Genomic DNA, 15,008 nt, shown 5'->3' with positions numbered 1-15,008 from the left:
CGTCCAGTACCATACGGTTCTGTAACGTCATAAGCCTATCTGCTTGAAGCTCTGCTGTCAGATTACCAAGGGCGCTTGCAGTTATGTTAGCAGTTGACTCTACTACACGAGTTAACTGTCTCAGATTTCTGCTATTGACCATAGGGCCCCAAAACGGTAGAAAACCCTTGAAGAAGTCTCCTGCTTCTTGGCCGGAAGTATCCTCTTTACTAATGACACCTCTCACAACTCTGGTTTTGTGATAGTCGGCAGCAACAGTGAAAGTCGGGGGCAAGAGATTTGCAATATAGCAGGTACCTGAGAAGTCATGTGGTAACCACGTGTATGCTCGGTCATAACATACAAAATAGGTACCCTTGGCAGTCAGAAAGACAGGGGAAGAGAGCATCGGTAGAACGTAAGTATCCACACAAGCACTCTTCCCAAGCTGGGCTCTTGGATTTCGGCCACGACCTTGCAAACAAAAGTGGCCTAGGTGAGGTACAATCCAGATTGGAGACGAGCTTTTAAGCTGCCTATCACCCACTGATGTACTATACTCAGCCTCACTAAGGTATTTATAGGTTTGCACCTCATCTTCTGGGATAAGTGACGTATCGAAGATATCTCTATCTAGATCGGCAATAGCTATCATAAGAGACTTGTGATACAGGCCAGGACCAAAGTTTGCTGAGCGTGGCTCTCGATGGGGGTAGGAATCTAGTGCACTACGGAACATGGTTTGGAATGCTCGAGCTGACCCCTGGGGGCTGTATGGAAGAACCAAATATGGGATATCCCTGTCCATAGTATGTGGCATTAGCCCACACACCCAACAGTTTGTAGTGTTTACCACCAACTGATGCTGATGCAGAAGTTGCACAAAGGAATTGTTTCTAAATTCCGTGCGTCTGACTTGTTCATGTTGGGGTAGTAGGTGAAAAGAATGTGAAGAAGCAGTAGTGATGAAATTTAGATCGTGAGACGGAAGAGTAGGTAAGGTAGAAGGTAATAATTGAATCCCAAAATATACTCCACCCACCAGTAGCATTGAAACGGTTAGAAACAACATAAAGATCTGAAATAGAAAACACTTTGTACAAAACACTTTTGATCTTTGCGCCACCATTTTCTCTCTTTCCGACAGCTTCGAGAAGTCCATCCTCTAAAAACCGTCCGTGACGTTCTTGACGCACTTTGTTCTGAGTAGCGATTGCCAATTCCCAGGAGTTCCCAGAAATCGACAAAAGCAACCGACCTAGTGTCGATAGCTGCTAAACAGAAGGAAGTACCCGCACGGCCCTACGGCCAACCCAGATGATAGGTTAAGTGAATTATAATCAATTCAATAATAGTCTCTTAGCTGCATGAAAAGAAAAGGTAAACACAATATGTAATGTCCACAATGTTCATGACAACAGTAAGGGGTACTGTAAATTCAAAAAGGGAAAAAGAAAAACAGAATTCTTTTATTTGTCCTTAACGCGCGGTCGAAGAAAGTATCGACTTTTCCCGGGTTGAGTCTGATCTTCAAACAGTGGATTGGATGGCGAAAAAGTGTTCGATTGTCCAGGCAATTGTCCAGTACTTGTATTCCCCAATGTTGAAGGAAGGGAAATTGTTTGAGGGGAATCAACAGGGGTGTCAGATAACACTGAAGTGTTCCCTACAATCTGTGCTTCGCTGAATGGGACATAGCGCTGGGGAACGTCAGTTTCAGACGAAGAAAAACCTTTACGTATCCAGGTGTCTGCCGGCAGAGGAAGCGGAACCTTCTTGGTGTGGGTGGCATGCACCCAGTTTTTCCGTCCCTCTAGTCGAACCGCCGTCCTCGTCGCCAGTAGCACCTGGAAAGGTCCCACAAATCTCGGCTCAAGATTCCGTTTTCGTCCGAAGTTTCTGGTGAGGACCCAGTCCCCCGGTTGTAGCCGATGACCAGGACCCTCAGTTTGTGACGGTAGAGCCTCAAAGACCTGTTGATGAATCAAACTCAATTTAGCAGTCAGATCATATAGGTAATCTATTAACATTGGATATTCAAGTCTGTTCAATTCTTTAGGCCTCGGAACCCCCCAAATGTTCGCAGGACGGCCGAACACAATCTCATATGGGCTAAGCCCTACTCGAGAGTGTACAGTAGCCCTGGTTGATAAGAGAGCTAGAGGCAAAGCGTCAGGCCATGATAAACCAGTTGTTGCCTGAATTTTAGCAAGTTTTAGTTTCAGGGTGCCATTGTATCCTTCCACCAAACCCGCTGACTGAGGATGATTAGCACTATGGAATTTCTGGGATATTCCCAAACCACGACACACACTCTTCATTACACTTCCCACAAACTCACTTCCGTTGTCCGACCATACAATCCGAGGCATGCCGTACCTGGGGAAATACTCTTTGAGCAGAATTTTTGCTGTGGATAGGGCAGTATTATCCTTAAGAGGGTAAGCTTCAATCCATCTGGAGAATGCACAAACCACGACTAAAACATACTTCAAATTGTTGCATCTCTCCATGAGGATGAAGTCTAACTGAATAACTTCGAAAGGACATGTAGGAGGGGCAAAATGACCAGGTGGAGTGGGGGTGCCCTTACCGGGATTATGCATCAAACATACCATGCAATTCTTAACCACTCTCTCTGCACATTTAGTAATCCCATCATTCTTCCATACAGGGGACAACAACTTGCATATGCCCTTCGAGCTAATATGTGCTGTGCCATGGGCCATCGTAACAACAGCAAGCACATATGCATCCGGTAACATCCATCTCTGTTTCTCTGACAAATCAACCCAACATCCATCCTCGTCTAATTTCCCCGTGCTTTCTTTCCACTTAGTCTTCTCCATCTCAGTGGCCTCATTCTGTATTTCCTTCACACTCTCCACGGTGTCCTCACACATACTAGTTTCCGCAGGCCATCTCACTGAACTTGTAACATACATTCGATTTGTCAGATCTTTCGCTGTTTCTTTGGCTGTCTCATCTGCAAACGCATTCCCACGACCAACATCACCTGTCACTTTTCGATGCGCACTACATTTAATTATGGCCAATTGCTTAGGCAACGTAAGTGCATCCAAAAGGTCATTCACAAGCTGTCCATGCTGAATCTTCGTGCCATGCGACGTTAAGAATCCTCTTTCTTTCCACAGTCGCCCAAAACTATGTGCCACACCAAACGCATACTGACTATCGGTAAACACATTCACTCGCTTTCCTCTGGACAACACACACGCTCTCGTCAAGGCGATCAACTCAGCTGCCTGAGCCGAGTTCTGATTTAATCTCGTAGATTCCACAACCGTTCTCAACGTCACCACAGCATACGCAGTCGTCACATCACCATTCGGCAACTTAAAACAGGAACCATCAACATACAAAGTACCATCGGGATCTACCAACGGCGTATCTTTTAGGTCAATTCGACCTTTCGTTTCCTCTTCGGTTCTCAGATAACAGTCATGTGATGCTACATCACTTGACTCCGTGTTGATCGGCAATAATGTTGCTGGATTCAACACATTACACCTTTTTATCCGTATGTGACTTGCCAATAACGTCAACTCATATCCGGACAACCTTGCGCTCGTCAAATGTTGAGTTTTCGTTCGGTTCAAGAGAGTGTCAACTGCATGCGGAACCATCACCGTGAGCATATTATCCATGACCAGACCTGCGGACTGTCGAATGGACGCCGCGGCTGCCGCTGTTGCTCTTAAACAACTCGGCAAAGCTCTAGCTACTGGGTCTAAGGTCGAAGAAGAATAAGCGCATGGGCGCTGTTTGTCACCAAATTGTTGCGCCAGAACACTCAACGCACAACCATCCCTCTCGTGAACGTACAGTGTAAACGGCTTACTGTAATCAGGAGTACCTAACACAGGAGCCGAACACAACGCATCACGTAATTCTGAAAAACCTTTTTGACACTCTTCAGTCCAGGGCAAAGGAGTCGGAACATCCTTGCACGTGAGAGCTAACAATGGTTTCGCCAATAGTGAAAAATTTGGGATCCATTGTCTGCAGTATGACGTAATACCTAGAAAGGCACGTACATCTCTCTGAGTTTTTGGCACAGTCATTCGGGTAATCGCTGCAATTCTCTCTGGGGTCAACCTTCTCCCTTCTTTTGATAATAAGTGACCTAAGTAGGTTACTTCTTGGCAACAATATTGCAGCTTGGAAGGTGACACCTTGTGATGTAAGTCACATAAATGCCGCAACAACGATACTGTAGCCGTTTTGCAAATAGCCTCCCTATCAGCTGCCACTAATAGGTCGTCAACGTATTGAATCAAAGCCGCACCCATCGGTAACACAAATGCATCCAGTTGGCTTTTAAGTGCCTGGCTATAGATCGACGGACTTTCACAATAGCCTTGTGGTGCGCGTTTTAGTCTGAAACTGCGACCACCTAATGAAAATCCGAATAGGTCTCTGCTTTCCTCAGCGATCGGGATACTAAAGAAAGCATTCTTTAGGTCGATCACCGTGAACCAGGAGGCAGAAGCTGGAATGAGGGTCAGCAAAGCCGTGATATCAGGGACCACTGGAAATTGTGGAATCACGATTTTATTCACCTCTCTCAAATCGATTATGAAACGGTACACAGGAGGATTAGATGGCTCAGTACGTTTTAAAATTGGTAGTACAGGACTATTACACACGTTTCCTCGAGTTTCTTCAACAACATCCTTTTTGATCAGATCGTGTACAATCGCTAATAGCGCTCGTTCTCCCTCAATAGAGATACGATACTGTGGTATACATGGTAATCGCACATTTGGCTTCAGCTTGATTACATAAGGTGGGATGTCCAAGAGACCCACGTCATTGGGACCTGTGGCCCATAGAGACGCAGGAAGGGAGCTCAATTCCGGTGGGAATTTATCGACCGACAAGTACATAGGAGAGATTACTCTCCGACCTAATGTAAGCTCCACTCCTTCAGGAGAGCAATACAAAGTCGCATATAACCGTTTTAGCAAATCCAGACCCAAAAGATTCTCACCACAACCAGTAGATAGAATCAATGGAGCCTCCAGCTCACGAGGGCCAATCGTAAGTGGCAAAGGGCTGGAAACAGGATTGCTAACAGGGGCGCCAGAGAATCCAATGGAAACATTTGTTAAGCCAGACAAAGGTGCGCCAGGGAGTTTCGAATGCATGATGGAACTTTTCGTCGCACCAGTGTCTAACAGAAAAGGCTCAACTACGCCAGATGTAGCAACTGCGACGTAAGGCCCACTCTGATCAACCGGAACTGATACTACTCCCTCTCTCTGTCGGTGGCTGTCCTAGTAACGGTCGTTTACAACAGTCTCATGTTCAACGTAATAGTCGTCCGCGTAATACTGCGCTGATTTATCGGACCTTACATTTCGCTGGTCAAAACAATTATTCGTGTCCGAGGACGTATTAGGGCGCTCGTTCTGACTTTGAGCGATACCACGGCCTCTACCTCGAGATGACTGTTGGGGGCCACCATGACCCCCTCTAGTCGACACACCATTAAGGCGGTCACGTAGGGCAGGACAATCATACTTGATATGACCCTCTCGCCTACAATATGCGCACTGATTATACCCAAGTGAAGATCTATAGTCACAATTGTCAGAGCGCGGCTGCATCCTATTGGGCTGTGCTCGTAGTCGATACTGCTGTTGTGAATCATTTTGATTTGATCGTGGAGGATACGCTTGCTGCAACAAAACCTTCGTTTTGAGCTCCTTCGTTTTCTTATCTGCACGATCACTTTCTTCCTTTTCCCTATTCTCATAGTATTGAGCCGTCGCTAATATCTGTGCGGTGGTTGAAACAGCCCATGCACTTTCTGAATTCTTCAATTTGTTGCATAGTTCAGGCAACAAATTCAACACGAACTTATCGACAAATAACCGCTGACCTCCCTCGGAGCCCATGTCCTGCCCACTGTGGTCGACAAACGCTTCCTCAAACCTTGTAAAGAAATCCGAGACACTCTCGTCTTTCTTTTGCTTACAGGCTGATAATTTATCCCAGTTCACCTTCATCGCCGGCATGAGAGTTTTCATAAGTGTAATGATTTTCTGAGGTAAATCTAAAATTAACTGATCAGGCTTAGCCCCACCAACTTGTAATCCATCAGCCGCTAATAGTGCAGCCCATTCACCACCTAACTCATTTGCATGATTTGCTTGGCGAATTTTCGCCCAAACCGGTTGCGGTACGACATTACCAAACAGCATGTCGATGTCGGCAAGGTTCATAACAGAAGCGTCCACCAATTGGGATAACTCCTTATAGTAACCAGCCGGATTCTTACGCGGATCAGGCAAAGATTGCTTCACTTGCAAAACTTCTGAACGTTTCCATGGGAGGTGTATCCAAACTCTTCGGAGATGCGGTAAAACCGGAGGGTGAGCTTGTGGATCACCTGGCACCCACAGTGGCGGAACCTCTCGCATAGGATACTGACCAGCGTTCGTTTTCGTTTTGTCGGTGTCATCATTAAATAATACACGAGAAGGCACTGAGGATCTATATGCTAACAGTCGCTCTAGTGCACGCCGTACATCTCCACCCACAACCATACCGTTCGAGAATTGACTCTGAAGCTCAGTCACATCGGGCGGTACATTGTCTAAGTCATCATTATACCATTCTTCCCTCAAAAAGTTACACATTTCTTCAAACACGAATCTCTGCGTAGGCTCATTAAACTGAGAAAACGTCTCGAAAACCATGCGTGGAGGGTAGTTGGTAGGGTGTCTTATCCACCTACGTGTCATTGTCACTAACGTCTCTTTTTCCCTTCCACTAGGGATCTGACTCCGTCTCTGGGGAGTTTCGGAAGCACTGGTTGGTAGTATCGATCCGGATAGTGGGGAATAGAGCGTAGCAACAGTATTAGGAATACGGGTACGAACAGAAGGAGAAGAAGGAAAAAGAACAGGAGCGACAATATTAGAAGTGAACGTAGGAACAGCAGAAACAGGCAAGATAGTCGGGGTAACAGAGACTGGAGTTTGCGAAGGCACAGGCAAAGGAGCAGTAGGAATAAAGACAGGTGGTGTGACAAACGTAGGACCAACAACGGGCTGACCCGCAGCCGCTGGAGTGACAGGAGGGACAACAGGAGGAATTACAGGCGGTACCGCAGGAGGAACTACAGGGGCTGTAGCACCCTGTGCATAAGGAGGTGGCGAGTTCATGAAATACGTTAACAGGGGATCCTCCTTCGGATCCTCCTCTTTCTTATCAGGACTAGTGGGTAAAACCGGATAACATTTGTCTATCCTCATGTGATGTAATCTAGTAGAAACTTCTATTTCTTTCTCTTCTTTATCTCGCTGACATTGTTGTACAACTTGCATGATCGGAACGAAACCTTCTCTTCGATCCTTTTTAAGCTGTTTGATTTCTTTCTGCTTGGCCTCTTTACGCCATAACCGAAAAGAATCAAACATAGCTGGCCTAGCTTTCTTTTTAAATAATTTAGCTTCAAGATTATCTAAAATCGCAAGTTCAAAACTTCCATGCGGTGGCCAACTAAGGACACCATCTTTTCTCGTGTAACGGACCCAATATTTATTATAAATAATAGGACCCACACCATGTCGACTATAGAGTTCATATATCGGAGTTCCAACTGGAGGTATCGGACACGAGTCCTCCAACCGGGAATCCTTGTTGCAACATTTAAGAAAACCAAGAAATCCACTATGGCTAGGCATCGTGCACACTAACCTAGTATCAAACTTCAAGGGTTACCGAAACACTAATTCTTCGTGAAAAACAAAACCCTCGGTTTTTGGCAATTGCAATTGTCAAATAACAACTAAGGACCAACAACTAAGAACCACAAATGCAATGGAACCATGCATACAACAAAGCTTCAAAAAGCTCAACAACAACTAAGGACTGGGAGCGACCCACAAATACTTAACTGAGAACTTCAATGGCGTCACCAGGAAGGCCCGTCTATCGTCTCGCTTGTACGGAAGGTCTACGCCGGGCATCGAAAACAGGTCGACAGTCAGGGCATCGGTCCGTCGCAGCCGTCAGGAGGCGGAAATCTTCGCGGGAAAAATCTTCGGACCACTTATTTCGACAACAGGATCGATGAAGCGGGGTGCACCTTTTCCTCGGAGATTTCACACGAAGTTCCTCACAATCGTCAGGCTTTGGACCGGTACCGCCGATGTCGCCCCACTTTGGGCGCCAACTGAAGGACTGAGCTATTTAAGGCCCAGCGGTGTCAGGGAACAACACCTATAACCTTCGTGGGATACCTGTTTCGGCGCACAAGTGACAGAGACACGGGAGACTTCCTTCGGCGTCAAAGATCAGAGTTTATTACTGCAGGGAGGCAAAAGTCACTAGAAGTACAACTGCGTGTAGGTTCTACGAGTCTGCTTCAAATTGTATATGTGAGTCGCTCTCTTTTATACAAGGTTTTACCATTGCACAACATGTGAACAAAAGGTTACAACCCAGTTCCCACGAAAAGACTTCAAAAGGGTCGCTTACATGTATTCAGAACCCCGGAACATAATTACTTTAACATCACCAGTTCCAACTGTAAAAGCACATCTTCCCACCATTAGGTACATTCCACTTGAGTTGTGAATAAGCAAAAGAAAGAGACAAGAACAGCTGCAGGGAAGTCAGACAGCAGGGAAGAGATAACGCGAGGTTAATATTGGATGCGCAATCGTAGCTTAAAAGGGCTTGATCCCAGCATGTGCGAGGCTGAAACAATAGACCGGCAGGGCAGAATCACCTTCGAGCGGAGGCAATTGCCTTAGCAGATTCTCTTCCCCTAGTCATAAAAGACGCATGAAAGGAATATGCTTCTTCCGTAAAGCTTGGCAACTAAAAAGTCATGATGCGGACAGTTGCCTGTTCGCTGACTACGTGAGGGCAAGAAACAAAATGGATGCCGTATCTAAAATGGAACCCAAGGGTTCAGATGTAGAACCACGTAAATAAGGCGAAGCATGCCGGGTAGTGTAGTGAAAATGCATACTCTTACTGAACTCGTCATTTACGGTTGATAGATACCTTACTTGCCCATATTTGTTCATGCCCGGAACATCGTAACGATTCTCACGGAACCTCAACGGCAGACTCAGGGAACATGGTGGCATGTCGAGTTTAGTATGCCTGAACTCAGAATAATAAAATACTTCCTTTAGTAAGGTTTATTTTAATATCCTGTGTTTGCAAATGCTACTTTTAGAAAGATAGCCTTTGCGCGCCTAACTATTTAGCCCGCCTCTGCCAGGATGTGTATCGGTTGTCTGGGTTTGTGTGAGTGACAGGGCTGGGAGATCCCTGGGGACAGTTGGGACCCCCAGGTGGTGAATGGGGTTCTTACACCAGGATGGGTGGGAGGAGTAGTCCTTGACTCTGAATAGGGTTGTGCTCCACCACCACGATGCTGGCTCCACCTCCTGCGGAGCGTCTGATGTCTCTGCCCTCACTCTGAAAGAAGACGGCAGCTTCCTGTAAACAGAGTACTCCAAAACCGGGTTGAACTAGGCTCAGGCCCCCTGGCCTGCAAAGACAAAAGAATCGCAGTATAAATATAGGAGCTCCGCTCCTTACAAATCAGATCCAGTTTTGACCACGACGAACCTCTGCCTGACTAGAAGGACCAAGAGAAGCTGAAGGACGGAAACCGGGCTGAATCCTGTAAGACTGGCCTGCAGTGGTGCCTTGCTGAGAACGGAGGGGAAAGGACCAGAAAGGACTTTGTAGACTTGTGCCTGAAACGATCTCCAAGGGCTTGATTGAGAGCTTGCCCCCTTAACGGAACCCCAGGACCATTGGGTTCTATCTGCTTGTGCCCGTCTGCTGTTGGGCCTTAGTTCTTATTCCCTCGCCGGAGTTGTGACTCGGGTGCCTTCGCCCCCTCCCAGATCGTGACAGCTTGGAGCCTGGTCGCCCCGCTGTAGAGAGCCCCGCTCATCCCTGAGTCGCTCTCTGCTTCAGTGCTGGGCCGCCTGCTCTCCTGTCGCCTCGCCGCTAACGGAGCGCGTTGTGCACCTCTCATCTTCTCCCGCCGGAATCTGCACGGAGAGCATTCCATAGCCTCGGACGGTCCGTACGTCGTAAGGTACCCGACTGCCTCGCTTTGCCCTCCTGCATACCAAGACCCGTGCCGCACCTCAAGAAAGGTCTCCCCGTACAGTGGTACCGGAAGCCTGGTGTTGCACCCGTCTGCCCGAGAACGCGACGCCTCTCACAGATCCACGAGTACGACCCGGCGTGCTAAGAAGTAGTACGTCCCGCAGGCCTGAACGGCGCCTCGCCCAGTGAGCTGCATCGACCCCGGATCGCCGCGACCCTCCACAGTCTAGCTCCTCCACCTCGCTCCTCGAGGGGGACCTCGGAGTCCGCCCTCACCAGCCGTGCCTGAAACGCCTCGGACTTCCACAAGCAAGGTACACTTGAACTGCGTCCCGAGTTCATATCGGATCCAGGGTCCGCAACGTTCTTATTTCCCTGTCATCGTACCTTGCTGAACAACGAACATTGAAAGACTAATTCTTGCCTATTATAATCTGGTGGCCTTGAATCGTTACATGTTACATGGTCTTGTGATAATCCTGCTTGAACAGATCTTTTATATAAAGTATACGTATTTTTGATACAACCATTTGACTGGTGTCCATTTGTGGTGGGTCAGTGTGTTTACTGTGTGTGATCATAAATGCTTAACTTGCTATCGCCCTGAGGATTAGCCTTGTCTGCTCGCGCCACACTACCTAGAGGGTGAGCAGGGGTTATTCGAAGGAGTAGTTCCCTTGCCCTGACTTGGAGCTCAGGGTCCCTGCTTGTCACAAGTACCTACCTGTGCCAACCAGAGACCTTCGGGTTCCAACACCATGCCATTGATGTCAGATCTAACAATCGACTCAATCCCCTCCATTTTAAACAAAGAGTTCCTCACTGACATCTCCCCTTTCTAGGTACAGCTGATCATCTTCTCACAAGTATTCAGTACATTTTCTATCTGTCTGAAAACATGGCTGGCCAGGATAACCTCATCAATCATGGGCCAATTACTTACCTCCCACTCTCAGTGAAAATTCTGGAAAGTTTCATTGTCTGGCAATTCAACCAATACTTAGTTGATCACACCTTTCTAGATGATTTCCAATCAGACTTCACACCTGGCGGAAGCAGTTCATCCACACATTCAGAGAAAATGCCCTTCAGAGTCTAGACAGAGTCTAGACAAGGAAGATTTCTGAGTCATTCCCTTTGACCTTTCCATGGGTCAACACAGTCAATGTCAACATCCTTTTGAGCTCTCTTAACAAAAGAATGGGAATTGGTGAAAGGGTCCTAAACTGGTTCTCCTCGTACTTAAACAACAGGTCTCAACAAATCAAACTGAACAGAATTCTATCCAGTCTGGCTCAATTTCCCGTAAGGACACCAGAAAATTCTACACTGTTCTGAAATATTTTCAACCTCTACCTGGACCCTGTGGCCACAATCCTAAAACAATCTCCTGCCATCTCTATGCGGATGATACTCAACTGTATCTAAAAGTTACAGCTCAAAATGACAAATTTCTTTGAGACCAAATTCTGTAGGACATATAAGCATGGCTATCTTGAAACCATTTGAAGCCAAATACACAGAAGACAGAACTCGTCCATCTCTCCCCTTACAAAAACTGGACTACCTGAATGTTCTAAATCATAACCCAAAACTCCTTGAACGCACCACTGAGGCTCTCTGGAGAACTCTTGGTAAGACCCTGCATCTTCAAGCATATATAAATATCACTGTCAGAGTGCAGAGCATGAACTCATACTCTTTAAGAACATCAAACCTTTCATTGCAGAGTCAGGTTTTTAAAATGGAGCCCAATCCATATTTATCTCCAGACCTGACTATGGTAATGGCTTTCTCACTGGTTTACCCCAAACACACGTAGCGCCACTAAAGGCAGTCCTCAATGCTGCTGCAATGAGACCGATCATAGGATGCAGATGTTTTAACCACATCACTCTCATGTGGCTACCGAGTGAAGTTTGCAGCATATTGAAAGTGGTGTGCATCCCTGACAATGCTATACATGGCTCTAAAATTTACCATATCAGGGGTATCCACTCTCTTTGCAGTCCTTAACCCTACCTTTGGAGCAAATAAGATTAAAAAAAAAACAGGGAAACATCTCCAGATCTTTCTCTGGTAGTGCGCTCAAATTTGGAACTCAGGGGCATATTATCAAGAGAGGCGATAAAATTATCGCCGCTTTAGCGGCAGAAAACTGCCGCTAAAACGGCGATAATGTGCTTGATAATGGGCTTGATAATATGCTCTGTGGAAGTCCTTCACATCTAACATGGGCTTCAATTGGAATTCCATAGAGCATATTATCAAGCCCATTATCGCCGTTTTAGCGGCAGTTTTCTGCCGCTAAAACTGCAATAATTTTATCGCCTGTCTTGATAATATGCCCCTCAATCCTATCATAGATACGATCAACACCTTCAAATTGTTTTTCTGTTCCAGAAATGCCTACTCAATAAATGTCTTTCTACTCTGTTAGGATTATAGCTATGTGCGATTTTCTGTTTAGAATCCATTATACGTCTTTCTTGTTATAGTATATTTTTGATATGCCTGCTGCAAAAAGTCTCCCTGCTACACATTAATTACTGTACGCTCCTAGCTGGTTATTGTAAAACACTATGATACCTCTGGGTCATGTATTCGCTATATAAAACTGTAAAAGTAAATAAATTTAAAAAAAAGTGTGTCCGTAGGATGTCATTTGTTCTACATTTCCCTTTGGGCTGTAATAATATTTCTCAAAATATTGCTAAAACATACATTCCTAAGGTACTGTTCTTTGGGGCTTGTTTGAACTGATAGTGCGTATCCTGTGCCGTGATTGGGTTCAGTAACAGGGACAGTGAAGATGAGCGTATGAATGAGAAACAATTGAAGAGTGTGGGCAGTCTGTCAACAGAGTTGTAATGTGTCATGAGTGGTTTGCCATTAAAGGCCTCTGAGTCATGTTAATTACAGTTGGGTTCTGCTCCCCTGTTGCGTGCTGCTGACACCGACTCTGAAGACGTTAATTCTGCTTCGCAGTGGATGTGAGCCTCGGCTTCTGCAAGTCTGCTATTCCACTCTCCGATGTGCAGAGGTTTTTTTTCACAGAAATTCTCGTTATATAAAATAGCTGCACATTAGGACAGACAGTTGTACTGACGAGGTTTCCGTGGCAACCTCCTCAGTGATTTCTCGTTTCGTGAACCAAAGTTAATGCTGCTGGTCATACCGTCGCGGTGACTGGATTTCATTGTTCTGTATGTAATATACGAGTACTGCAGGGACCTGTCTCTGCCTTGTTTGTAAAGCTAGAAAGCTAAAGATTCCCTGCAGGGTTGTCCACATAAGAAAGCAACGCATCCAAATATATGTCATTAATATTCTGTGATGACACCATGCCTGTTTGACATCTCTGCTATTATTTCTACAGTACACAGTGCAAAAGAAGAGGAAACCTTTTCGTAATTCTGCATTGCTTTTGTAAATGTGAAAGTAAGCACGTGTCGGGTTCAGGCTACATGGGCGTAGGAAGTGTGGGAGACGCGGGAGATATATCCCCCCCAGATTTTAAAGTGGGGGAGACACAGGGGACAAGGGTGTGGGGACGAGGGGTCAAAAGAATTTCCCCTCTCCCTTCTGTTATTCACACGGCCATTAGCGCTGAAAGCGCTACCTAATGGCCCTGCACTTGACCTGCTTGGATTCAAAGAGGCCACCCACCCTCTGCCCTTTGTTATGCTGCAGGAAGTCTGGGAAGGGCAGAGAAGGAAAAAAACGGTGTCTCTTTTCCTTCATACCCAGAGAAGGCAAGCACAGTGCCTACTTCTCCTGATCTGCCTCTGGCAGCTGCCGTCCTCCCTGTAGAGTCCTAGCATGAACACGGTCTAGTGTTCAAGAGTGTTTGTATTACACTTTACACCCACCCACCACAGACGTCATGGTGTCACATGACGCTGGCAATAAAAGGGGCCGAGCGCACGTGCTCGTGGCCATTCCCACTACCCCTAACTGGTGTCTGTGTGCATGTCATTGCTGCTCTCCACCATGCGGGCCTAGGGCCCTTCCCAACACTACACTGGCGACGAGGCCGGTAGTGCAGCCCATGCGTGCCACTACCCACAGCTAATAAAGGAGAAAAAGGGGAAGAGAGCTGCCCGCCTAGAGGGCATCCCCTGCAGCAGGGCGCAACGCGCGGAGAAGCCGGTGGGCACGTCGGAGCCCCGCAGTGACCGGGAGCCCCACAGCAAGCCGACCAGAGCCCACCCGCGTCGACCGCCACCACCGAGTGCCACCAAGCAAGAGCGGACCGCCCAGTGCCCACCTGCGACGGCCGCGTGGCTGATACCCCCACCGGAGAGGTGCACGGGCCGGGCGGAGCCCACCCGCCACGACCGCAACCAAGCATCTGGCCCGCCGGCCGAAGGTGAGCCCCAGGGGCGAAGTGCCCGCCATGAACAATGCCAAGGTATAGGCAGGACCGGCGGAGCCCACCCGCGGCCTGCCCGAGTCGTCCCCTGCCCCCGCCGCGTGTGTGCTTAGAAGCGGCGGGGCACAGAGACTGAAGACGGCGTGAAAATAAGTGCGGCCGGACCCGCAATCAACAAAGACAATGAGGGGGAGGGAGCGGAGTAGCTAACCGCCTCCCGACCCCCCTCGCAACGTGATCCGGGCCAGTGGCCCGCCAGTAGCCCCCCCCAAAGGAAGACTCTGCAGCGCCAGCGGAGCCCACCCGCGGCCCGCCGGTGGCTCCCCAACAAAGACACGTCAAGCCATGCCAGCGGAGCCCACCCGCAGCCTGCCGGCGGCACCCCCGCCAAAGGACACGCACTGCAGAACCAACGGAGCCCACCCGCGGCCTACAACAAGCATGGCAGGTCCCCGCCGCGCAGCGTGTGCAAGTAGGAGCTGCTGCGGCGGGAGACCGGAAAGTGGAGCCTGCAGGGCCGGATCGTTACCGGCGT

This window comes from Lissotriton helveticus, chromosome 1_1 (genome assembly GCF_964261635.1).
Source record: "Lissotriton helveticus chromosome 1_1, aLisHel1.1, whole genome shotgun sequence".
In the NCBI taxonomy this organism is placed as follows: Eukaryota; Metazoa; Chordata; class Amphibia; order Caudata; family Salamandridae; genus Lissotriton; species Lissotriton helveticus.
The sequence above is the reverse complement of the archived record's forward strand: the minus strand, read 5'-3'. Positions refer to the sequence as shown.